This window comes from Cheilinus undulatus, linkage group 22 (genome assembly GCF_018320785.1).
Source record: "Cheilinus undulatus linkage group 22, ASM1832078v1, whole genome shotgun sequence".
Lineage (NCBI taxonomy): Eukaryota > Metazoa > Chordata > Actinopteri > Labriformes > Labridae > Cheilinus > Cheilinus undulatus.
In genome coordinates, this window is record NC_054886.1 from 28,934,088 (window position 1) to 28,958,976 (window position 24,889).

A 24,889-nucleotide genomic window follows, 5' to 3' on the forward strand; every position below is an offset into this window, starting at 1 on the left:
ACCCAGGACTTTTGAGCTGAAAGAATCGTACATAAGAAAAGAATGGGGCAACATTCCTCACCCAAAAACTCCAACAACTGGTGTCCTCACCTCCCAAAAGTTTACAGACTGTTGTAAAAAGAAGAGGGGATGCTACACAACGGTAAATACAGCCCTGTCCCTACTTTCTTGAGATCTGGTGATGCAATTAAATTCAAATATTTTTCCTGAAATGGTTAAAAAGTCTCACTTTTCACATCTGATTGTGCTCTATTGTGAATAAAATGGGTTTTCAGAGATTTGAAAATTATTGCATACTGTTTTTTTACATTTTACAAGGTGTCCCAACTTTTTTGGAACCTGAACTGTTGCTCCTAAATCTACTTACATGTTTAAAATCAAAGATTGGAAACAGACAGAATCAAACTCCAGGGCATGTGTTTAAGAAAAGAATCAACAACATTTTGTGCTCTAAAAAAAAAAAAAATCCCAAACAGTGGTGAAAGAGGTATCTAAGGGGTTAATTTAGTGCAAAACAACCTAGGTGTGAACAAAGTGATGGAGAGGTTATCCAGGTGAGTATGGGTGAGGTGAGGAGGGGGGAGGAGGAGGAGAAGGGGAGCGAGCGGAAGGCATGCACCCGGGGATTAGACTGGCGAGACTGGAATTCCCCCGCTCATCAAAGACTGATGATTAGACAGCTATACACACTGCCCTGCCCCGAATAACACAAATACACACATTCAAACCGTATGGAAACACACATGTATACTGTAAATACACTACACTCTAATAAACAGAACACACATCCTCAAAGAGGCACAACTAGCAGTGTATTTCCTTCCTTTTGAGCATCGTTAATACACACAAACAGTGATGTTGTGTGAAACTCCCAAATTAGACCACAATAACTTTCATCAGTTATCTCAGCTCAGCAGGCAGTAACCACAATATGAGAAACTAGAGCCGACATGTTCACATTAGACCCTTAGCAACTCAAACAAACACAAAGCTAATCACATAAATCAGACATTTCATGTCCAAACATTTCTACTCTTTTATAATAGGTTAGAAAATATCTGTAAACAATATAAGCGCAAGTGTTGTTTCATGGAAACCAGGAGCGAAACTTTTCTCTTTTTTTCCTAGAATATAAATCAGTCTGGCATCACCATCAGCAGTCAGAGAAATTAATATGCAGTCTTTAAGCATGTAAACAGGCTGCAGGTGAGGCGGCTGCCATCTCAGATACACCAACGTGAGGCTCAACGTATACACTCTATTACCTTAGGTGTATTCCTGCTGCTATATTATTTTTTACTTATTAGCTGTTCACCGTGTGGGAGTCTTTGTTCACTCTGTTCTTTGTAGAATGAGGTGCCTTTATGTTTTCATGCTATATATTTTGTAAAACCAAAAAGTAATAAATATATCTCAAGTAGGTGTATTCCTGCTGTCAGCTGCTCCTCAGCACTGCATTCTGATTGGCTGACAGGCTTTTATAGTAATAAACAGTGATAATATCATGGATTTAGCAATGTGGATTTATGTTATCTAAGCTCTGAATAAACATCATGCTTTGCACCTGGATTAAAATTGCTCTTGGGTCTAAATAAATACCAGGAACCATCTGTAGATCTGCAAACTAATCACAGTTTGCTACATAGAGATCTGTCAAATGGTTCCTGAGATATTGTAAACAATGAGAATGCTTGGGATCACTTGGGATTTTAGGGGATCCAGCAGGGTTTGGAGGGTTAATGTGAAATCATACATTTAGTTCTACACTAAATTTTGGTGTGCACACCTAGCCAAATATCCAAACATGTCCTATAATTAACCATAATGTTTCATATGTTTTAGGAGTCCTTTGATATATGGTCATTTTTGTTGCAGAACTCAAAGAGTGCATTTTAACATTTGAGAGGTTCTAATTTTTATTTTAACCTTCCATTAAGGCCTGTGTTGTCCTCAACACTGCCTCCCTGTGCTTAGAATTCTCTGATTGTGATTGAATATCTCTCAAATTGTCAGTTGCTTGCTCTAATTTATGCAATCATACTCAACTTTCTCTACCCATGCTCAAAACTTTCTCTCCCTGCATACCAAACTTTCCCTGCTCGTACTTAAAACGCTCTCTGCACATGCTTAAAACTTTCTCTGCTCATGCTTAAAACTTTCTCTGCCTGCATACAAAACTGTCCCTGCTCATACTTAAAACACTCTCTGCACATGCTCAAAACTTTCTCTGCTCATGCTTAAAACTTTCTCTGCACATGCTCAAAACTTTCTCTGCTCATGCTTAAAACTTTCTCTGCTCATGCTTAAAACTTTCTCTGCACATGCTCAAAACTTTCCTGCTCATGCTCAAAACTTACTCTGCACATCCTCAAAATTTTCTCTGCTCATGCTTAAAACTTTCTCTGCTCATGCTCAAAACTTTCTCTGCTCATGCTCAAAACTTACTCTGCACATCCTCAAAATTTTCTCTGCTCATACTCAAAAATTTCTCTGCTCATGCTAAACATTTTCTCTGCTCATGCTCAAAACTTTCTCTGCACATGCTCAAAACTTTCTCTGCTCATACTCAAAACTTTCTCAGCACATGCTCAAAACTTTCTCTGCTCATACTCAAAACTTTCTCAGCACATGCTCAAAACTTTCCCCGCTCATACTCAAAAATTTCTCTGCTCATGCCCAAAACTGTCTCTGCTCATGCTCAAAATTTTCTACACTACTCTACCAAACTTTCTCTACTGAAGCTCAAAGCATGTGCGTACGAAGAATGTTTTGAATTTGCACAGAAAAAGTTTTAGACGTGCTCACAGAGAATAATCAGAGTGAAAAAAAAGTTAAATTGTGCTCTTGAGTTTTGACTCCATACACTGACAACTCATTTTGCTGTGGATTTCCTTTCTGTAGTGGGTGTATTTCGGCTTCTTATCTGTGTGTGTTCTCCTCATCGTGTTTTTAGTCTGGATTTGTGTGAGAGTGTGTTTCTCCTGCTGTGGAGAGTGGCACTCCAGGCTCCGAGCCTCTGCCTCAAACCGCTGATCCCTTTCATCACCGCTGGACTTTGACTACTTCAAGGTGCTGACGCCCCGAGAGCGACAACCAAACCAAATATTTTCACTTTGGATGAAAATCCAACCATGTGTGTTTTGACTATCAGACTCTTCAGAAGAGGAAGACCCCCTGACCAGAGCCCCCCCTCCCCCCACAACCAGAGGGCCACATGTCACACATACACAATCACACCATCATGCCAAGAAGAATTCCATTGATATTCACTGGAATTCCCTTTTTTTCTCAACATAATTTTCTCTGCTCCCTTCTCTTTTCATTTGGTCTAATGAATGTTGACCTCTGTGACCTCCCACTGAGAGATACCTGCAGGGAGAGCACTTAAGGATTTCAGGGCACCGAACAGCTGACCCAAAACCCTGCACCACCTCAAGACTTTGGAGAAAAGCAATTTAGTTTGAGCTTTAGCCTCAATCAGCTAGTGGGTAATGCTAATGTTAATCTCTATGGACAGATTTAATACTTTTTCCTGATAAAAACACATTTTTTAATATTTGAATAGCCATTAATGCATAAAAAGCTAGCTTCCTGCAAATTTACTCACCTTTTAAAACCAACCACAGTTCCAAAAAAGCTGGGACGAAGAGTAAATGTTAAAACAAAATTCAGTTACACACATATACGTACATTCTGAATTTTATGCTAGTCACAGGTACCAAAAAAGCTGGGACAGCAGCATGTTAACAATTTTTTTTACATTACTTTTTAGTTTGTAACACTTCAGCATCTGATTTGAATGTAACACTGACAATTTATGCTTTCGAAGCTTTCGTGACACAAAGCCAGTTCCAAAAAAGTTGGGACACTGTATGGACTGAGTGTAAATAGAAACAGAATTTTCAGCGAGACATTTGATGTTCAAAATGATAAACTTCACAAAAACAACACATTTAACACCTGCACCTTGCTCCAAAAAAGTTGGTACAGGAGTTTACCACTATGTCACATCACCTTGAATTCAAACAACACTTTAAATGCCTGAGCACTGAAGAAAAAGTAAACGTTGAATCCTTTCCATTTTTGCTTGATTTTCATCTTAAGCAGCTGACAATGCCTAGCCACATTCTTTTATCATGAAGCCATGGTGTTGTAACTCCTGCAGAATGTGGCTTATATCCATATCTTCTAAGGCTCTTATTGAATAAATAGTCTCGGCTCGAGTCCAACGCTTGCTTCGGGCGGCCATCCTTGAATATGCGCCCGCTAGCACGGAATATGTGAGTCATCGCGACAGGACAAGGGAATGAGGGTGGTAACGCACCAAGGTGATGGATGCTAACTGCCGTAAAACCTAAGAAGAACAAGAAGAAGACAAGGGAACGAGCATGCGCAGAAGAATTAATTTAAAGCGGCATGAACGTATACATGATCGAGGAATTATTCAATTAGGATTTAAAATCAGAATAAACCAGCCACCTACTTCGGATTTAAGTTTAATTCGAAATGATCATTTTCATTCGGAATTAGGTGTTTACAAGGTCATTTTTAATCTTTTTAAAGAGGATTTAGTTTTTATTCGGAATTAAAGCTCTCATGTAAACGTAGCCATTAAATATAAAATATAAGCTAATTTTGAATTTAATTATGGCTAGGGCTGAACAATTTGCAAAAATAATCTAACTGCGATTTTTTTCCCCAAATATTGCAATTTAATATGCAATTATTCTTGGGTTAATCTTATGTATTTTTTAACAAATTCAAGCAATAAACAATTCCATAAATAAGACCATGTGTATTGAAAACAATGAAATTATTTCTGAAGCAATTAATCCATAGTAGCATGAATCTGAATATGCGGGTACAAGAAGATGTAAGCTATAAAGGAGGCCGCTGGGGTGGAGGAGGTGAGGCTGGCTACCAGCTGATCACAGCTGGGGTATGACCTTCATGAAGTAATGCTAGACTTCATCAGTTTTAGATAGAATGAGCTATTTTTGCTCGTATTGCAAATGTGATGTAATTTTCTTTGTTTAAGGGCATCATCATTTTTATGTCACTCATTGTGATTAAGAAGAACATACATAAAACACAAAAGGAGGATTTTTGTAAACCATTATAAAAAAATTGACACTTGAATGTTTGCATAACATGCATAAAATCTTTGCCACTGCAAAAAAAAAAAAAAAATCATTACACTGGTATTCTGACACATTTCAAGTTAAAGAAATATTGCAACTTCTGCAAATTGAAAATTGCAGCAGGCCATTTTGCAATTTTATCTAATTTGCGATTAACTGCCCAGCCCTAATTATGCCAACACATCTCAAAAAAAGTAGGGACAGGGCAACAAAAGCCTAGAAAAGAGTAACAGGGTATTTATGAGTTGTCATCAGAATTAACAAGCTAATGCCTGAGTCAGACAGAGAGAACACAACCCCCTCAACCTACACTGATGTCCAATATGCCTGTTAGGGATCAGTTTAAGAGGTAAAAGGGATTTGAAGAAGCAGGCATTATCACTAGCACTCAGATGATCATAACCATGAGTTTAGCCGTCTCTAGAGCTCTCTTGCTCCTTATGAAGCACATTTAGGAAACACAAACACTAAGAAATCCTCTCAGCATCTGCGTCCTCACATCTGTAACAACACACCTCACCCTCTACTGGACTCTCTCATCCCTCATTACAATTTCTCAACTTTCACTGAACCAAAAACCAAACAGGCTGAGACTGAGTGAGCAGATCAGGTAGAGGCAGAGGTCTTGTAGGTTGGCTGTTTAACAGTATAGTTTTTCAAAGCTAAGGAAAAGGGAGGTTTCTTTCTTTTGTTACTCACAAAACCACCATGTCAGGAGTGTTTGGGATTCTGTAAAACATCCATTTAGATCAAGTTTCATTCAAGCAAACCCTGCAGGAGAGTTTAATGCATGCAAACAACCATAGCAGCTGTTCAGGCATTTAAGACTGGATCCCAGCAGTGGCGTGCACAGACTTTTTCAAGGGCAGGGGGAAAAGAAAAAAAAGGGCACATACAGCGTGTTCTCACCACTGAAGAGGGCACTAAGTTTCGCGAAGGCACTTTAGACATGTTTACATGTTATACAAATGGCACATTATATAGCCTTAAAACAGACTAACTAGACAGACTACTCAAGTTAGTTTGTAGTTAGGATCAGCACAAGAACTGTGTAGATTCAATGCTGGACTGTGAAGAACACAGAAATAAATAAATAAATGCCATTTCCTGTAGTCTAGTGCATTTAACACCATATTAGCACCAGATAATCAAAACTGGTTCTGTGAGACATAGTTCTGGCTCAATATAGATTACAAAGGGCCCAACATAAAAGCCACTGCAACAGTAATGTTTCATAGTATTTCTTGGTCCTAATGGTCTTCTGGAGTTTAGTGTGTTTTCTTCACCCAAGAGGGCAGTTTAGTGTGTTTTGCCAATGAGGAGGGTACTTAATCACACCTTTTTGCCACCCAAGTGGGCAGTTTATCATGTTTTAACCACCCAAGAGGGCAGTTTAGTGCATTTTGCCTCCCAAGAGGGCACTTTAACAAGCATTTTGGCTCGTAAGAGGGCACTTTAGTGACGTTTTTCAAAAATCCCCCCCCCCCCCCCGCCGCACACCCCTGGATCCCAGTCATTAATAGCCATCTTATTCCAACAGCTGACTTTTACACTTTGCATAAAAAAAAGATCACTTTTATCTGAGTGTCAGATATTTTCATCGCTGTGCTCACTGCATTTTTGGCTGAAAAAAGTTAAACTTTTGTAAACACAGTCCTACTGCTCCCACAATGTCCAAACCAAGTCAAGAAGAAGAAGAACTTATGATAATAGAGGAAGAGAAACTGATCTGATTTGTCTTTTCAGAGGTAAAGTTTCCAGGTCTACAGGATGTTGGCCTCCGCAAACATTGCCACTTTTATTCCTTTTTCCCCTAAGACTTCTCCTGTCATACCGTTACCTTGAAGAGTAATTCCAGGCTTATATTTCTTCTTCATGATGCTTTAAGTGGGTGAAATCTGCTGTGCAGAATATGCTAATTTCCACTGATCCATCACCGTTTGTTCCAGAAGTTTCCTCACATGGATCTAGTACACAGGTGGGCTGAATTCCTTCCACTGGGACATACAGAAACCCACCCCAGTCTGGCCTCGCCTCGTCTCGCCCTGCCCAGCCTGGCCCAGCCCTGCCAAACGCAGGTTCAAACATGCCTCTTCTACCTTTTCCTCAACTCCGCGCATACATCACCACTTGGCACGGGGTCTCGTAGCTACAGGCAACGAGAAATTAGAGAGGGGAGCGGTGACGTGCCAGCTGAACGCCTGGATATGTGGCCTGGGGACAGACTGAGAGGAGGAAGGAGAAAGCGTGAGATTACCACCCCCTAAACGTACATCTGCAAACTTTTTCAACTTTAAATCTTGCAAAAGAACAAATGCAATGATCAAAGAAATGCCTCCACTTTTCTTTCATTCATTTTCAGTCTTGTCTCATAAACACCTGAAAGTCACTCTGGTGCTGCTTGTCTAACTATGTACACAACTTACCCGCTTTTGGAGGAAACCTCCTCTTAAAATGTCAAATCAAACAACTCCAAGAAAACCAATGGGCCTAATTCGCCACAAACATATCAGACTTAGAAGTGTTGCGATGTTTAGAGATGTGTATAAACCTAAATGCACACAGTAAACTGCTCCCTGCTCCCACAAATCAATCCTAGAAACCTGCAGACAGGACGTGTATCGCTGTTTGGACGAGCTGCAGTCTAATCTTAATATTTACCCAGAGGCCTCTGCTGTAGACAAAACAAGATAACAGAGGGACGTCCTGATAAGGTATCTGTGAGACAGCAAGGAAAAGGGGACGCTCGGCTGGGGATGTTTGGGATTCAGGCCGATATGGAGTGTTTATTAACAGCTGAGATTTGAAGCTTGAGGGAGAAGGAAACCTGAAACCTACATCCATCCAAATTTACACCCATGGTTTAATCTCTACTGACAGATTTTTAAGAGAAGTTTAGAATCTGTGCTTGGTTGTCAGCCCTGGAAGTGCAACGGTTTCCATCTGTAGTCCAAGCTGTGGTCCATGATGAATCATCAATCTCTAGGGTCGACTGATATTTACTGTCCAGGGCCGTATAATACAGATCATAGCAGTATGCAGTAAGAAAATTACATTAAATCGAAATATGGCCTGCTGCAATTTTCAAATCGCAGAAGATTCAATTTTTTTTAAATCTGAAATTTGTGTCAAAATACTAGTTTTACGCAGCAGAGATATTATGTGTTACATATACTTAATTTTTGTATGTTTTTCTTATATATGAGAATGACAAAAATGATCACTCCCTTCAATGCAACAACTCATATCCAATTTGCAATAAGAGTCAAAATCATCACAATTACATATTTTTTCAAACTACTTAAGCCCTAATTTAGTCTAATATTGTGTATGGTACAATATAGAATGATTTATTGCTGGTGTTTGTTGGAAAATACAAAAGATGAGGAATCTTCAGCCCTAAGTTTTATTAGTGGTGAAACAAAGTTGACAGTTTATGGTTAAAAAGGTGACCCTGTTAGGCCCTCAGGATAGACCTGAATCCAGAATCCGGCCCCTGCTGTGACTGAGTTTGACACCCCTGCCTTAGACTAGATCAAAGGTGTCAAAACTATGGCCCAGGGGGCCAAATGCAGCCCACAGTCCAATTTTTAATATCCCGCAGCACATTCTAAGAATAAAATGAAACATTGGCCACATTAGAACATGACGTTAGACTGTACTGTACTTCTTAGTTTCAGCACAAGGTGGTGCTACCATACTAATTCTGTAAACAAACATTTTGACAAGAACGATTCATTGATGTGTTTTTTGTGACTAAATTGAGACAACACTACAAATGGTTAACATAATGGCAACCAAAATATTAACAAAACTCTGATTGCAATGCCCTTATTGATTGCCAGTGGTAGGCAGGCCCCACAGGGCCTCCCCAAAATCCTTAAAATGATGGACCTTTTTGCCTTGTCAGCTATTAACTAGCCATTTCAGCATACTCAAACACTTAGCATATCTGACCTTACATTTGATTGGTTTTACTAACTGAAATACCCTGAAGAAGAGGTATGTATAAGTGGCCCCACCATCCTTACACACTTCTGTATGTTGCCCTTGATGGAAGAAGTTTGGACACCCCTGGACTCGATGGTTAAATGCAGTTTAAATGGGCATTTAGCTGAATGGGGAACTAGATGCCTGGGAACATCCTTAGTTCACGGGACCAATAACTGACATCTGGAACAGCTATATATACTAAAAATGGGCCATTTGTAAGTTTCATTAAATCAAATGTTAGATTTACAATATGCTTGACACAAGTACACAAGTTTATGCACCAATCTGATACTGTTTGGTTCAACTTTATATCTGCTACATTAAGCCATGCTAAATGTTAGCGATATAAACTGGAGATCAGTTCTTCTTTGCTTGAAGAAGAACTGAAGGACCCACTGCAGGAGCAAAGAATTGTGGCTGGGCCACAGTTTTTCTCTGAATGTGATCGTTAAAATGCTTTCGAGACCGGCGCTGTCGTACACGAGAAGAAGTGACACAGTTTATCAAAAGTTAAATAACTTTTGAACCATAAATCAGTGCCTCTTACTTGTTTTCCTGTTGAAGCTAGCCATTGTGTCTTCCCATTGACGCAGCATTTTCAGCGAGCCTGGAACTCGTGTGACTTTTTGGGACTTTAATGATTAACTCCACACCAGTAGACCCGATATTGAATGCCTTTTTATCCATTTTAATCCAGTTCCGATCATTTATTACCGCTAGCTTGAATGCTAATCGTCATCAGCCAGTCTGTCAGCCAATGGCAGGCTGCTCCGTGATCACATCATGCTGCAGGGCTGCTGGAATTTGTTCCCTGCTGACTCACAATAGAGGCAGTGGTGGCTCATGGTAGAGCTGGTCGTCTATAAACCGGAAAGGTCGGGGGTTTCCACGGCTCCTGCAGCCACATTGATGGGTTCACAGGCAAGACACTTAACCCTAAATCCCCCTACTGCAGCATCAGTGGTGTGTGAATGCCTATGCATTGTTTAGTTAATACTGATGTCCCTTTACATTGCATCAGTGTGGAGAAAATCAACCAATTTAAGCATGGATCAGTTTACTTCTCTCAAGTCTTTAACCCCCTTCTCAAATAGATAATTCAGCTCCTCGGAATAAAACTGGGCAAACTAAATCTTAATGGACCCAGTTTATGTGAAGGAACACTGTACAGAAAAAGACAAGAACTTTCCCCATCCTGAAACTAGGACTAGAAATCCTCAGAGCATTATAACATCATGAACGTGAGGATAAATTACACTTTGTTGCAGCATCTTCACCATTAGACTGGTACAAAGCATTGAAATGAAGAAACATTTATCCTTCCAAGGTTTTAGATAGTTCAGGAAATGCAGACAAACAGGCTGAAAGAGCCTTTAATGATCCCAGCTATCTAGATATCTAGAATTAAAAATGTAGAAAAAGCAGATTCAAAATGACAACATGTTTTGGAAATGTTGCATCAATCTTCCTCTTTAGGGCCAAAATTATGAGAAATATTTCCAAGGAGAAAGTTAGTTTACAAGCAGCTTTGTGCAATCCTATCCACTTGTAGTTCTAAATCTTGGCCACATGAGGGCAGTAGTGAGAGTTAGAGGCATGCAGGTAACCAGATGAAAAGCATCACAGCTACAACATTCACCTGCATGAATCAAAGTAAGACAAATCCGAGCTGTACCAAATCACTCCATCCTAATATCAGTATTTCAAAGATGATGAGCAAACATTTTACATGGAAGCTGCTGACTCTCTGGTTGCAGTCTGAAGCTCAACATGCTCCCTCTTGCTCCTCAGAGTCGTCCTCAGTGTCTGATCTGATCTGCTAGAGAGGCAGGTCTCTGCAGGTTCCCAAATAATATCCCAAACTTAAACAGCCACTAATGAGAAGAGACACCTCTGTAGCTGTTACAGGCCTCTTCTGCAACAAAAGGAGAAAAATAAAGCTCTGAATGTGAAGAATTCCTTCTGCTCTCATTCTGTGCTGTGACGGATGTCTGATATTTCCCGTTGTTCGGATAGGCGGGGGTCTGTTTGTCTGGAGGAGACGAGGAATGCCGTGCATTCAGCGCTGACAGGCACAAACAGAAATACACAAACCCATAAGAACACAGGCACACAAATGTAAGGCATGCCATGTCTTCATTTCTGCAGATTCCTACAAATATTGAAAAGAAATATGGAAAAAAGTGATCATTGCGTCTCATCACCGTGTTGAAAAAATCCATTCAGTGGCAGAAATGCTACCGGTTGATGACCTGATACGGTTTTAACACCCATCTTTATTCAATGCTAGTCAAACTAGAACTAAATGAGTCATTTAGGACCCTAAAGACCAGATTTATGACTCAGCTGGGCCAAATGATCTGGATCTCTCTGAAGATTTCCCATCAGAATGAGCGAGACTGGATGGACATCAGCAAGATCAGAGTTTACTGAACCAAACCAGACTGGCTGGTGAAAGGGTCGGTGTATTTCCTGGCAGATTTCCTGGTTCAAACCAGACACAAAAACTCTTGTTATTCCACGTTTTTTAGATTTTGATAGAGAAAGGGAAAAAACAGAAAAACAAGCCTGTCTCTCATTTTTTGACAAAAAAAAAAAAAAATGAAAAAAGTAAAAGAAAAAAAAAGCCTTCCTTATTATTTTCACTTTGGTCAAAAATAGAAAAACAAATAGAAAAAATTAAAAAGGCGTCCAATTTTTTTTTTTTAATGTTAATTGTTAATTCACTTATTTATTGTGTGCACACACTAATAAAAAAACTTTCCACCAAACAATACAATCATAAACTAAAAATCTGACTCCTGTTGTGTACATGGATAATACCTCAAGCAGTCCAGGCTTATTTTTATCAATTCATTTTTTTCCTAATATTAATTCAGTCCATTAAATCACCAGTACTCTTAGATTGTATAGACCAAATAGGCTTATTATTATACTGTAAAACACAGTGGATGGCTATATAGGCTTAAATACTGACTTTTATTTTGAAGGGTTCACTTTTCCCAATGGGTCACATGATTTTTTTTTCCTCAGGTACTTCATAAAAATAAGACAACAGAGTAATGATATTGAAAAACAAAAATTGGACGCCTTTTTCTTAGGGGTGCACCGATCGATCAGCACCGATTCCCTTAACTTTGGGGGATCGGCGAATGGCCAATACTTACATATGAAACCGATCTTACCCACTGATCTTATCTACCTCTACCTACTAAAATGTGAAAAATGAAAGACTAAAGTAACTGATATAATTTAGCAGTTTGGACAAGAATGCTCTAAACTTCATGTGCAGTTAAAACAACAAGTTTGTATTGTTTCACAGGTATTTTTCCATGTTTTTCTATAATATAAGATTGGAACATTGAGGGCGTATGCTGTCAGTTATAAAAAAAATCAGTATCAGCCAAAAGCGGAATTGGCAAGTCAGGCTTTTTAAAGATCAGTGATCAGTGCACCCCTACTTTTTATGTGCTAATGGTTCTTGAGAAAACAGCTCATTTTTCCTTTTTTTTTTTAAGAAAAAAAAAAAAAGAAAACAGCTTGTGTTTCCATTTTTTTCCAATTTCTGTCAAAAACGAAAAAAAAAAGGAATAATGAGAGTTTCTCCCAATTGTTGAGTCTGGTTCTTACCAGGAAATGGATCTGCCAGATAATATGCTGACTGGACTGAAATGAGTCACTACTTTCTGAATTCAAAATTTGCTTAATATTACTTTTGCCTTTTTTAAACAGTCGGCACAGCTGAAAACATTAGGATTTTGTATAACAAAGATGACATCGTGATAATAGAAAGCAAAAATAATGTGGAAATAAATGCTGGATCAGTGATTTAGTCTCCCTCCTCCCTCTGCGTCACTCAGAAATGTGAAAAATGCACCAACAGAGACCACAAACTCACTCATGCACCTTGCTCTACATTATCCTTCAACTGCATGCTAACAGCTTAGCCGCATACCAGCCGCCACATTGACCTGGCATTAGCTAAGACCAGGCTCCACCTGAGCCCCCCACACACACACACCCACACACTGATGAAACACAGCGGTGTGAGGCCAAGTGTCAAGTACAAACAGTATCCGTGACCACTGTATGTACAGTACAAGTTATTAGGACTTGATCTGATGAGGAGGAGGGGAACCTGAGAGGAGGAGGGAAGTGACAGAATGGGAAAAAAATAAGGAAAACGTAAATGGGCACTCAGTTGTTATGTATATAATCTAACAAGGATTTAACCCCTAAGATTCCAGCATGGAAGGCTGGTGGATTCAGAAAGACTGAATAGAACAATTTCACTTTTCATTTTGAAGCCCAGCAGAGGTTGCCAAAATGTCAGGTGGAGGTATTTTAAAGTAAGATATAATAGGGTATCATCTGCAAAACGATGTACTAATATGCTTTCTTTTCAGGGGGGAACCAGTGAGAGAACATACAAAGAAAAGAAGAGAGGCTCAAGAACAAATCTAAGAGGAACATCACAGTTAAAAGCACCAGTAAGAAAGACCTATTAACAGAAAAGTCCATTTTTAAAAGAATGACAGAACCAGTTTAAACCGAACCAAAAGTTAACTGTGTTTCATGTTTGAATGTTACCATCAAGCCAGGAAGTCACTTAACTTTCGTCTTTCTTGTAAACTCATAACTCAGAAACGTACAACTCTAGCTTCACAAACTCCATGGAAACTTCTGGCAGATTTGGCTTCAGTATTATTGCTAACCAGGCAGTCAAAATTTTCAATAAGTCATTAAAGTTAATACTTCTCAATACTACAGTTTAAAATAAATCAATTATTTCAGTTTTCTATTGTATGAAGAGGAAACAAAGTTTTTAAAAACCTTGTATATTGAGTCACTTTTATCCACAGCCTCCTGAGTCCCTGTGCAGGAGTGCAGAGATAGTCATAATGTCTGTCCCACCCCTGCCTAGAAGGAAAAGGGATGTTATGGACTGAATGTCAGTACTAAATAAATACTTTTGTTCACAAGTTCTCTGCAGGATTCTTTACAGTGCACATTTTGGACAAGGAAAGCTCAGAAAGCTTAAAGTGTCAGATTTAGCCAATAGGATATTACTTTAATGAGTTTAGAAGAATGTATTCTACAGGAAGATCCAAATATGGCCAGGGGGCTAAATGCGGCCCCTTGGCCCATTTTCAATTAGCCCGCAAGAAATCCTGAAACGTAAATGAAAAATGGCTCGCATTAGAACATAAAGCTTATGCTTGGCTGTAGTGTATGTTTTTTCAGTGTTTTCTTATTGACAGAATATTTTTGTGTTACCTTGGGGGCTCGTCCGGGAAAATAACAAAAACCTATACTCGTCTGACAAGAAAACAGAAAAAAATGATAGTTTGTGAAGATTATATGAAAATATTTACATCTGTGTATGTTTCAGTTTCAGCACTAGGCACCGCTAATTCTGTAAACAAACAGTTTGACACGGCAATTCACGAATGTGCCTCTTTTCCGTGACTTAAATTGAGAGTCTCTGGTACATGGAGCGTCATTCTCATTTAGACTAGGCCAACCAGGGCTCCCCTGAAATCAGGCTGGCCTTCTGAAATTCCTTGAAATGACTGGCTATTTGCCCTGTCAGCCTTTAACAAGCCATTTAAGCATATCCAATTAGTTAGCATATCTTTACCTTAATTGGACTGGATTGACTTAAGGTGATGTATATGAAATTGGTCCCAACATACTTAACATGTCTGTACATGGCCCTGGTATATTCTATAGGAATGTCTTATTTACAACAGAAGCTAGCAAACACTGGTGTTAGGGCTTAAAACATAACCATGTTTAAAGGTGACCTTTAACCAATTGAGGTTTTGAAAACAGAATGACAACTCGCAATTTTTTTTGGAGCCTTTTCTTTTCATTTACTTTTCCACATCAACTAAAATAATGATAACTTGCTTAATGGAAAGTTACAACTTTACAATAGTTACTTTACAAGTTACAATAGGCCTTATAAAAACTGTTAAAATTCATGTTACTTTCTGACGATAATGTATTACTTTTTCATGTCGGGTTTTGGGTAGCTAAACTTTTCTTAGCTACAAGAAGTTGCCCAAAAACACCACTATTTCTGCCGTCTATTGTAATAAACAATCTCTTGATAGTCACATGTGTGCAAGTGGTTAAAATTGGTGCTGACTTGCCACAATGTCCACAAGACATTAAAGGTTAACCACGTGAAGTGGCTGTTTGAAGTGAAAAGGTGTTTTTCTGCTGTCCGAGTGGTAACAGAATGAGTTATTGTAGGGCAGCTTTAAAAAGTGGTGGGAAACAGGTCGTTAACAACACTATAGAAACATCACTCTATTATCCTTTTCCCTCCTGAGGGACACAGGTCATAACTCTTTAAGCCAAATAAGAAAAAATACCACCAAGATTTTAGGCAAAGAGTTCAGAGAATCAAATCTCTCCATATAGCCGCTCCCTTGCTTCGTCTGGACAAGTATATTAAAAGTCATATAGAAACTATACACCATGAAATGTATCACGCAAAAGAAGCCACACACAAACACTCACTCTTACCAATTGCCCACTATTTCTCCCATGTGGTTTTCGGGGAAGCCCTCTTTCCTCTTCAGGAGTGTGATGAAAGAAACAGGTGCCAGAAAATGAGAGAGCGAGCGTTAAAAGAAGTGGCGGAACAACTCAGAGAGAGAGAAAACAGAAAAGAGGAGAGAACCAGACGCCCTCCCACACTACGTGAGCTCGACACAGGCACATTAGAGCATGGTGAAAGGAGACCGTGAAAACAGCTCTGTGCTTTTATGAAGACTTCATTCTTCTGTCTATGGGCCAAAGCAGACTACATTAAAACACATGAAGTCACCGTGTCTGTCTGTTTGGGCACCATGATTGTGCTCTGTGTGTTATCGCTCCTCGCCATCATGCCCTTTTTGGCAGCTCAGATGAGACAGACAGATAAGGGACCAGAGGAATTATGGAGGCTGGGAGAAAGGAGAACAGTGGCAAGATTTTCAAGTATTGATTTCTTGACAGTTGCTCCATTTACTTAGTAAACCAGCTGGTGGACCATTCAAGCAAATATCATGGTGCGATTAAAGCGTTGAACATTTTCAATACTTTGGGATGGTATGGTTTAAAACAATTCCATCTTTTACTTTAATGATTTGTATTGTCATAAAATACAACAGCAAGTGAAAAAGCACTGTCAAACATGCCAAAATACACTGGTACAAATCTGATGCCAAACAACCAAGATGGCTACCTTGGATCCATGTGGAATGTTGTGGATCTACGGCAGTATAAAAAGCTTAAAATTGGACTTTCTAAACCAAAACAAATGCTCTTTTTGGACACACCTCCTTCCCTCAGCTCCACTTTTCCTCTTCTTTCTCCACAATTCCCACAATCTTCACTTCCTGTTTCACAACTGCCTGTGAGGTGGAGAGCAGGCTTGGAAAGTCTATAGTTTCTCCTTCACATAACTCAAAAAGTCATGGACGGATTTTGCTGAAATGTCAGAAATGGCATAAGGAAGAACTGATTAGAATTTGGGACTGTTCCGGATCACCGTCTGGATCCAGGAATTTTTTAAAGGATTCTTTACTATTGGGAGATAGGGCTAATGGCGGAGGTCTGTGCTGTTACCACTTTACACCAGGAGATGGTGGACATGAGTAACTTCAATCCCCGCAGTATTTTGGGAATGTTTCTATTCAAAGTTTTGAAGTTTATAGAGTTTGAAAGACGCACGCCCGGTTGAGGAGATGAGTCGGAGCGTAACAGAGAGAAAGACGGCGAACTGTAGTGAGAATACTCACAATGCTGGGAGGAATAGAGGAATATTCGTCCTCTGCCATGACTTCCAGTCGTCTGGTGAGACCAGGGGTGAGACTGTCAGTGCATCTGTTGGCACTGGCAGGCAATGCTTCCGCCATGACAGTCCACCCGGAGCGAAGCCAATGCTTTGTCTCACCATGTTTCCACCCCACTGGGGAGGGAGTAGTCGGCAAATGCTGTGGTGGGGGGCAAATGGGGGCAGATCCAGGAATTTTTTCAAGGATTCTTCACTATTGGGAGATAGGGCTAATGGTGGAGGTCTGTGCTCTCCGAGTGCTCTTCCAGTTACTCTTGCATTGACAATGCTTTATTATACATTGAGACACAGCTTCCTGAAGTAGGCAGGGCCAGCTAAAAGTTGGAGAGGGAATAATTCGCTTGAAAAAAAATCTAAAAAACAAGTTTGAGCTTTCAAATGAAAAAAACACAAGCTAAAACTAAGAACAACACATCCAGGAAGTTTAGGAAGTCGGTTCAATATATGTATATACATATATACTGTATATATGTATATACAGTATTGTGCAGAACTTTTAGACATGTTTGAGCCAGAAATTGAGGTTGAAATAGGGTGCAGATGTAGCAGGTAAAGCTGCCAGGTGGAAAGGAAGATTGACAAAACCCTAGCCAGGTTCAGAATGCCCTTGCATATAACCAAGGACATGGGAAAATAACTGTTGAGAAAATAACAAAGTCCACACCTTTGGGGCAGAGTCAGGGGTGGATGTGGCAAGTAAGCATGGTGGGAAGTAGGGTTGCCACAAGGCCCTGGCTATACTCTGGATGTCCCAAGGGCCTGCAAACCAATGGGGGTTTTCCACTATGACCAGTTTGGCTGTGCCAGGCTACGCCGAGCCGAGCCCAGAACAGTCCTGCTTTGGGGCAAGACCTCAGCACGCCCGCCATGCCTCCAAGCACACCACGGCCGTCAACAATCAGGAACACCTCGCGGATGTGTTTAAGTAGCAACCCCTGCACCAAACCTTGAAGTACCTCCGGACAACAGCATGGACAGGCATGATGTGAAGGGACAGCTAAACCAAACATGGTTCTTCTGGGGGAACAAAACAATGCTTACTGAAGCACCATCAATTATCAGCACCATCAAACAGGTAGCTCAGTTGTGATGGAAAAGCAAATCCCTGCCATGCTGGGGCTGCCGTGCCGAGTCAAACCAAGTAGAACCAAGCCAATCAAGGTAACGGAAAAACCCTACAAGTGCAGGGCTGAAAAGAACCAGACTCAAGAGATACCATTGAGCTTGACCTTGGCTGCCAAGCAATCAGAGGTCAAATGCCAAGCTCATGAGAATCATGTTCATCCCTTGCTTGTAAACGCAATACCTAAAGAATGCACGGAGGGATGTTCTTTAAAGTTTGCACAAATGTTCATGCAGGCTCATGGCTAACTGATTACATATTGGATATGAAAGGCCGAATTTCAAGGTCATTAGACCTACTAGTTATCCCTGCTTTTAAGAACCCTACAAAACAAACTATCACAGAAAGCTCTTCTTCTTTGTCCACCCTTATACTACCAACAACTACCCTTTACATTCTCGTAAAACATGTTATTTCAGACAAAACACTTAATTTCGTAAGTAATTGTACCTGCGTGAAAGAAATCTGCTGAAAAAGTGGTTAAAGACATGAAGTTGGCATAAACATGCTGTAGGAAAACCTTTCCAAAACAGCCAGACTTTTCATCTTCTTTGAGCAGGTAGAAGTGAAAAGAAGCAGACATCTGTAGATCAAGGCCAGCCACTGATCTCAGATTAAAACTTCCCCGTCTCTCGCCACCCTGCATTCTTTTCATCAGAGAAGTGGAAAAATGCAAAACAATAAATGTACCTGTTTTGAGCCGAAACACTTGAACCATTTTAATGTTTTATTCCCACATTGTCAATACTGGTTTTGCTCTATGACTATTCTTTTTGCAGATTTTCCATTACTTTCTCCTATGGGTTGTTAATTTCCTTCTCCCTGGGAAAAAGGGATAAGGGGATGATGTTCTTTCAGCGAAAGGAGGTCAGGAAAACATCAGAAGAAAGGGAGGGAGGGAGGACAGCATGTCTTGTGACTGCTTTGTGTAGGTGGACTTGACAGGTAGCCCACTGGATCCCAGCCACACACACAAGACTACAAAAAACTCAGATAAAGTTGCTCATTGCTGTCCCAAAGCCAATACTCACCCATGTTAAATGCTGGCCTTCTATTTTAGATTTACAAATCCATGCAGAACTTAAACACCATCTGGAAAAAGTAGCAAGAAACTGAATGAAAAAGCAAAACTTTGCCACTGGTAATTCTTCAACTCCCACACCTAGTGCTTTATTTGTCCCTCATTCATCTTCCTGTGAGGATAATCTGACTAATAGTGGATCTCCCATGCTTGAAGGTCAAAATCCTGATGTCTGACTATCCCATCAGCTCAGGACACAACATCATAATTGGCAAATATCAAAGAAAAAACATAAAACACATTGTGAAATGGCAGAAAATCCAGGTCAAGGTTGTCACCAGATGCTCATCGCTGAACCAAATCTTGCAAACAGAGAAGCTGCTCTCTTCTGGAAGATAAAGTCATATATGAGCAACCAAAACTTGTTTCAATCTCACATAAATCTAAAAGTTTATGCTGGTTTTGCAGAGCTATAATCGCTCCAAAGTGTGAGACGATCAAAGACAATTCTTCTAGGAAAGGCTCAGATATGACAAGATGAAACAGATACTGATGCCTGTATGAGGGCAGCTTACATCAAGCTTAGGACTTCTGACAAAGGTTTATTTCTATACAAGATGCTATTCTTTATATCCACTAAGGGTGAATCAGCATCAGCAGAACTATCTTCAATTTTGTGGATGTTTAGAGAGGACTGAGCATCATTCCACCAAAGACTTATCTCGTATTCTTAAGTTGCAAAGGTGTCAAAAGTGACCTGATCTAGATGAGCTGGATTGGACAGGCAGTGGATGCTCTTTTACTAAAAATGTTTAAGAACCAACTGCACAGAGCTCTTTTTTGGTGGTATAGAACAGTGGATCTCAGCCTTGGGGTTGGGACCCCCTTTGGGGTCAGGAGACACTGAGAGGGGGGGTCTCCAGATTCCTTAAAAAAACTAAGAATATTTTTAAAATTACACTGTTGCCACGTTATACAAATTTAACCAAATCCCAACCCATTTTCATCATTTTTCCCACCAATTTTAACTCATTTTTATCAGTTAAAAACCTATTTTTGCCCATTTTAAACTCTTTCCATCACTTTATTCTCCCCCTTTTGCCACTTCTAAACCAGTTCTTGCCACTTAAGCCTAATGTTACCTCTGTTGACCCATTATTGCCACTTTTAGTCCCATTTACCACTTTTTTATTCCCAATTTTTCCCATTTGAATCACATTTCACTATCTAATTTCCCCTTTTTTGCCAGTTTAACCAATTTCTGCCATTATCTGCCTTTATTTTTCTTTTTCAGTAAACACTTTTTTGCCAGTTTATATTATTTTTCATCCCATTTTACCAAATTGCCACCCATTTTTGCCTACTTAAAGACTTTTCGGCCACTTTTTAACTCTGTTTTACGACTATTTATGCCTATTTTTTCCTATTTTTTTTGTTTGCAATTTTAATCTCATTTTTGCCACTTCAAACCTATTTGTTCTACTTTTAAACTCAAATTTCACTTCCTTTTCCACCAATTTTTGCCATTTGTAAACCATTTTTGCAATTTCTAACACATTTTAATTCATTTTAAACAAAAGGGATTCACTGTATGTTGTATATACTACCGTATTTTGTATATACCATCAAATGATTAAAAGATATTTGTTTCATTGATAAGAGTGGTTATTTTTCAGGTTAAATATAAAATATAGATATCACAGCTTAACTTTACAGTGGACCATGATTTTGCTGACCTCCATTGGCCCCCGGTTTGGCTGGGCCCCAGAAAGCTCGCCCCTTTATTCCCCCCTTATGGAAGGCCTTGTCTGCACATGACTATTCTTGATTGTGCATGACTGTGTTCAACCGTCTTCAAGTACAGTGGGGGTCCCAGATCTCTGGCACCTTTATTTTGGGGGTTGTGGGCTGAAAAGGTTGAGAACCACTGCTACAGAAGATAATTGATGTATACTAAAGCTGACTGTAGTTGCTGAAGTCGCTTCTTTTTTGAAAATGAAAAAAAAAAAATAGTCCTAACTCTAAACCAAAACGCAGCTTTCTTGGCAGGAAGTTGAGTTTTGGTGTTGATGTTTGTCTTTTTGTAAGCATAACTACAGAAAAACTGCAAGTCCAATTTTCACGAAATTTGGTGGAAGGGTGCAGCATGGACCAAAGAAGAATCCTCTTAAATTCTGGCAGGATCCATATCACACAGCCTTGGCAGAAGTCAGCACAATCTTAGTTCCTTGAGGGTCTTGTTATTTTGATAGTCCTCTCCATCAAGCCAAAACACAGTCATTATTTCCCTCTGAGACTTAAAAAGTGACATTAACGACTAAAATTGGGAAGGCAGTAGCTCAGTTTGGGAGGAATTGGGCTGGGTATCAGAACGTCGCCACTTCGAGTCCCTGTCGGACCATGTCTGGACTTTGGCCTGGTAGCTGGAGAGGTGCAAGATCACTTCTTGAACAGTGCTGAAGTGCCCTTGAGCAAGGCACTGAACCCCCCAACAGGGATTAGTAAAGTATGACTTTACTTTACTTTAAAACTACTGATGTTGGGAGCCGGGTTAGCTCAGTGGGTAGAGCTCAGGGGATTGGTGCTGTTTGGTGCATGTTTTCCCACACCCTCTCTCTTTGGTTTTCCTATGTAAGTAAAGGCAAAAGAACCCCCTCCAAAAAACTATTAAAAAACTGCTGATGTTGAAGCGATGGTTTGAAGGTTAAGGGTTTAATGCCTGGCTACAAGGTGCAGCAAATACCCATTCTATAAAGACAAACTATAGTCAAGCCAAAGAAAGGAGAGGTATAGTCGGCTTCGTAAGTTATTCATTCTCCAAGGATTTAAAGGCCTAGAACAGGGATTCATTGGTTTTTGGTAAAGTGGTAAAGTTTTTGGTGAGTCAGTGGTCACCAGTAACACCTATCAGCTATTTTGTAGTGTAAATTTAGGTAATGGGGGCAACTTCCTCTTCTGTCTGACTCCAGACTTGAGTTGGAACTTAAAGACGACATCTTTGCCAGATGGGTTCTTGTATTGCATTTCATTTTCTGCCTTTTCAGCCTTCTGCTTATGACCATTCAAACTTCACTCTGCAATACAACTCAGTCAATTCATGATCCCAGAATGCCTCCAACACCACAACATGGTCCCTTGTCCATACATACTAACTGTAAAGAGCCTGAACTCTCTCTTGGCAAATAATCCTGTACTTATTGTTCACTTAAAGAGAAAGGTCTTACATTTTCAATCATAGCCCAGTATTTTGAGTGAAAATGGGCCAGTTTGGACTTGAACTGAAACAAAAGAAGTATATCCTTCAAAATCAAAGCACATAATAGTTTTTTAACACGTTTATCCAGGCACATACGTGAGACCCACTGAAAATGGCCTTGTGACCCACTTTTCGTTTGGTCCTGACCAACCAGTTGAGAACCAAGGATTTAGATCACTAGGGACCTTATCAAAAAATGGAAATAGTATCTAATTTTCCCATAGCTTTCAAACTACAATCGTATTTTGCAGGGAACGAGTTTTGTTGCAACATTCACACACACACTGTCTAAAATCATCACAAACTGCTGGTTAAAGAACAACGGTGCATCAAGGGTCAGGTTGCATAGGTTCAAGGATTCCCACTTGCCCTTTTCAGCCTTAATCTGTAACCTAATTCAGCCCAAATCCACCGAGGCCTCTGCTTTAATCTGGCTGGTCTCGCTGGTCTTCAAAGAGACATGCTCAAACCTTGAGTGACCGAAGTTTAACCTTTCAGATCCCTGATTCTTGACTCTATAACCCCAGAGAAAGTTCAAGAAAGTTTCAGTCAGTCACATGCTGCTTTGCTGACTAGACAATAGATAGAAAATAGACCCGATTATAGACATTTACAGGGGTAGATATGGACGTTTGACCCTTAAAGCCTCAAATCAAACAGTGATGGATGGAGTAAATAAAGAAGTCTCCGACAAACACGGAATGTTTACCCTCCACTTAGTGCTGAATGGGGGAGATATGGAGGCAGGGAGGAAGACGGGGTGAGAATGGGGTTAGAGTGTAAGTGGTAGAAACAGATATGCTGTGCAAAGAGATTAAGAGAGATTATAACCCATGTGGAAACCATGAGAGGATGTCAGTCATTGCTGAGCTCATTATGTCTCATTATTCATCTTTCAACTTTTAATATTCCAATTAATGATTCCCTAATTGGCCACACATACTGCTACTGCTACTGGTTCAACATGAGATGATAGGGCGCCGTCCTACACCAACGAAGGCAATGACGGACCCTCACTTCACCCTGGTTGTAATGTGGCACTCCTGGATTGGGTTAATTAGCTATCTAAACATTTGCTGTAGACTTTAGTCCTCCTGTTAATCCTAACGGCATCTTCAGCTCATTGACACCTCAGTGTGAGATCCACCAGGAAACAAACACGGTAAACGTGTGCCACGGTGAACGGGAGGTGGAGTTGGTGTGCCGTGGGGATGTCACCGGCATTGTTGACTGTTTAAGGAGCTGGACTCTCAGAGCAGGTGAGATAAAGATGGAATTTGCCTTCTAGAAAAGGCACAAAGGGAAGTAGAGGGAGGAGGGGGAGAGAAAGAGAAGGTGGGAGATAGCTACACTGGGAGCAGACAGACATATTTGCAACAGAAGGAAGAGAACAACAAAACAAAGAGAAGGAATGGTACACTGATTGTTGAAATAAGGGCAGAGGCCAATATTATCTTTTAAAACAACAGTTTGGGCAACTGCCAACACCGACCTGTTGTTGTTAGCCACTTTTTTAGAATGAAAGACATTCTGTCTCGCGTTTAACCATGTAAACAGATGGGAGTTTGTCCAACAGCCCAGAAAAAAATCTCTTACTCCATTCAGAAGCTAAGTAGACTTTATGAATGCATTAAACTGATTTCACACAACAGATAAACATCTGCTACTAATATCTGTTCATGCCAAATTATTTGCTGATGGCTGATGTTTGCTAACAGGGTGGATGTTAGCTGATACTGATGTTAAACTGGTGCATTCTCAGTGCTTTAAATCTTTGGATACTATACAACACTGGGCTCTGAGGTTTATAATGAAATCTAAACTCCTTTATTCATAATTGTACTCTGCATGAACAAGTTGGTTGGCCTTCTTTGACAACACATAGGCTAAACCACTTATTTATAAGGCTAAACTAAACCTGTTTCCATCATACTTGTGTGATTTCTTCATATGAAAAGTGCCGGAAGCTACAGTCTTCACTCTGTGGCTCAGTCACAAGATTTACTTTTGCTATCTGTGCCCAAACTCCATCTTGTAATGGGTGAAAGGAGTTTCAGCTATTCTGCTCCTGCAGGAGGAATCTGCTACAGCAGACCTAAGGTCCCGAGGATCTGGTCTCTTTAACCCTTAGAGCACATGCCCTTAGAAGACACCCTTGCAAACTTTTCCTCTGAAAGCTCTCCATTGTGCCTTTCTAATGATGCTCTCCATGCATTTGTAGTTCTTACACAACATTTTCTAGCGAGCCTAGTACTTGGCTGACTTTCCAAGGTCTTTAACGATTAAATCCACACCAGTAACCCTGATATTGAAAGTCTTTATATCCAATTATAACACATTTTTTTATCGTTAGCCAGTTATCCCAGTAATACCCAACTGCAGCCGCGGGTAAAACACGCCCACTTGTGCTATTTGCTTAGTTTAAGGTTAACTTAGATTAGTTTAGATATGACTTAATTAGCTTTAGGTTACGTTTAGCATTTTAATTTCCACTGTTTAGATT

The 24,889-nt window shown here is 40.0% G+C and overlaps 1 protein-coding gene across 2 annotated transcripts in view; it reads right to left on the reverse strand.

Annotated features, from left to right (window-relative positions):
• The window catches only part of col4a5 (collagen, type IV, alpha 5 (Alport syndrome)), an 80,182-nt gene that overhangs the window by 46,188 nt on the left and 9,105 nt on the right, over nt 1-24,889 (reverse strand). The gene's annotated exons all lie outside the window — the stretch shown is intronic.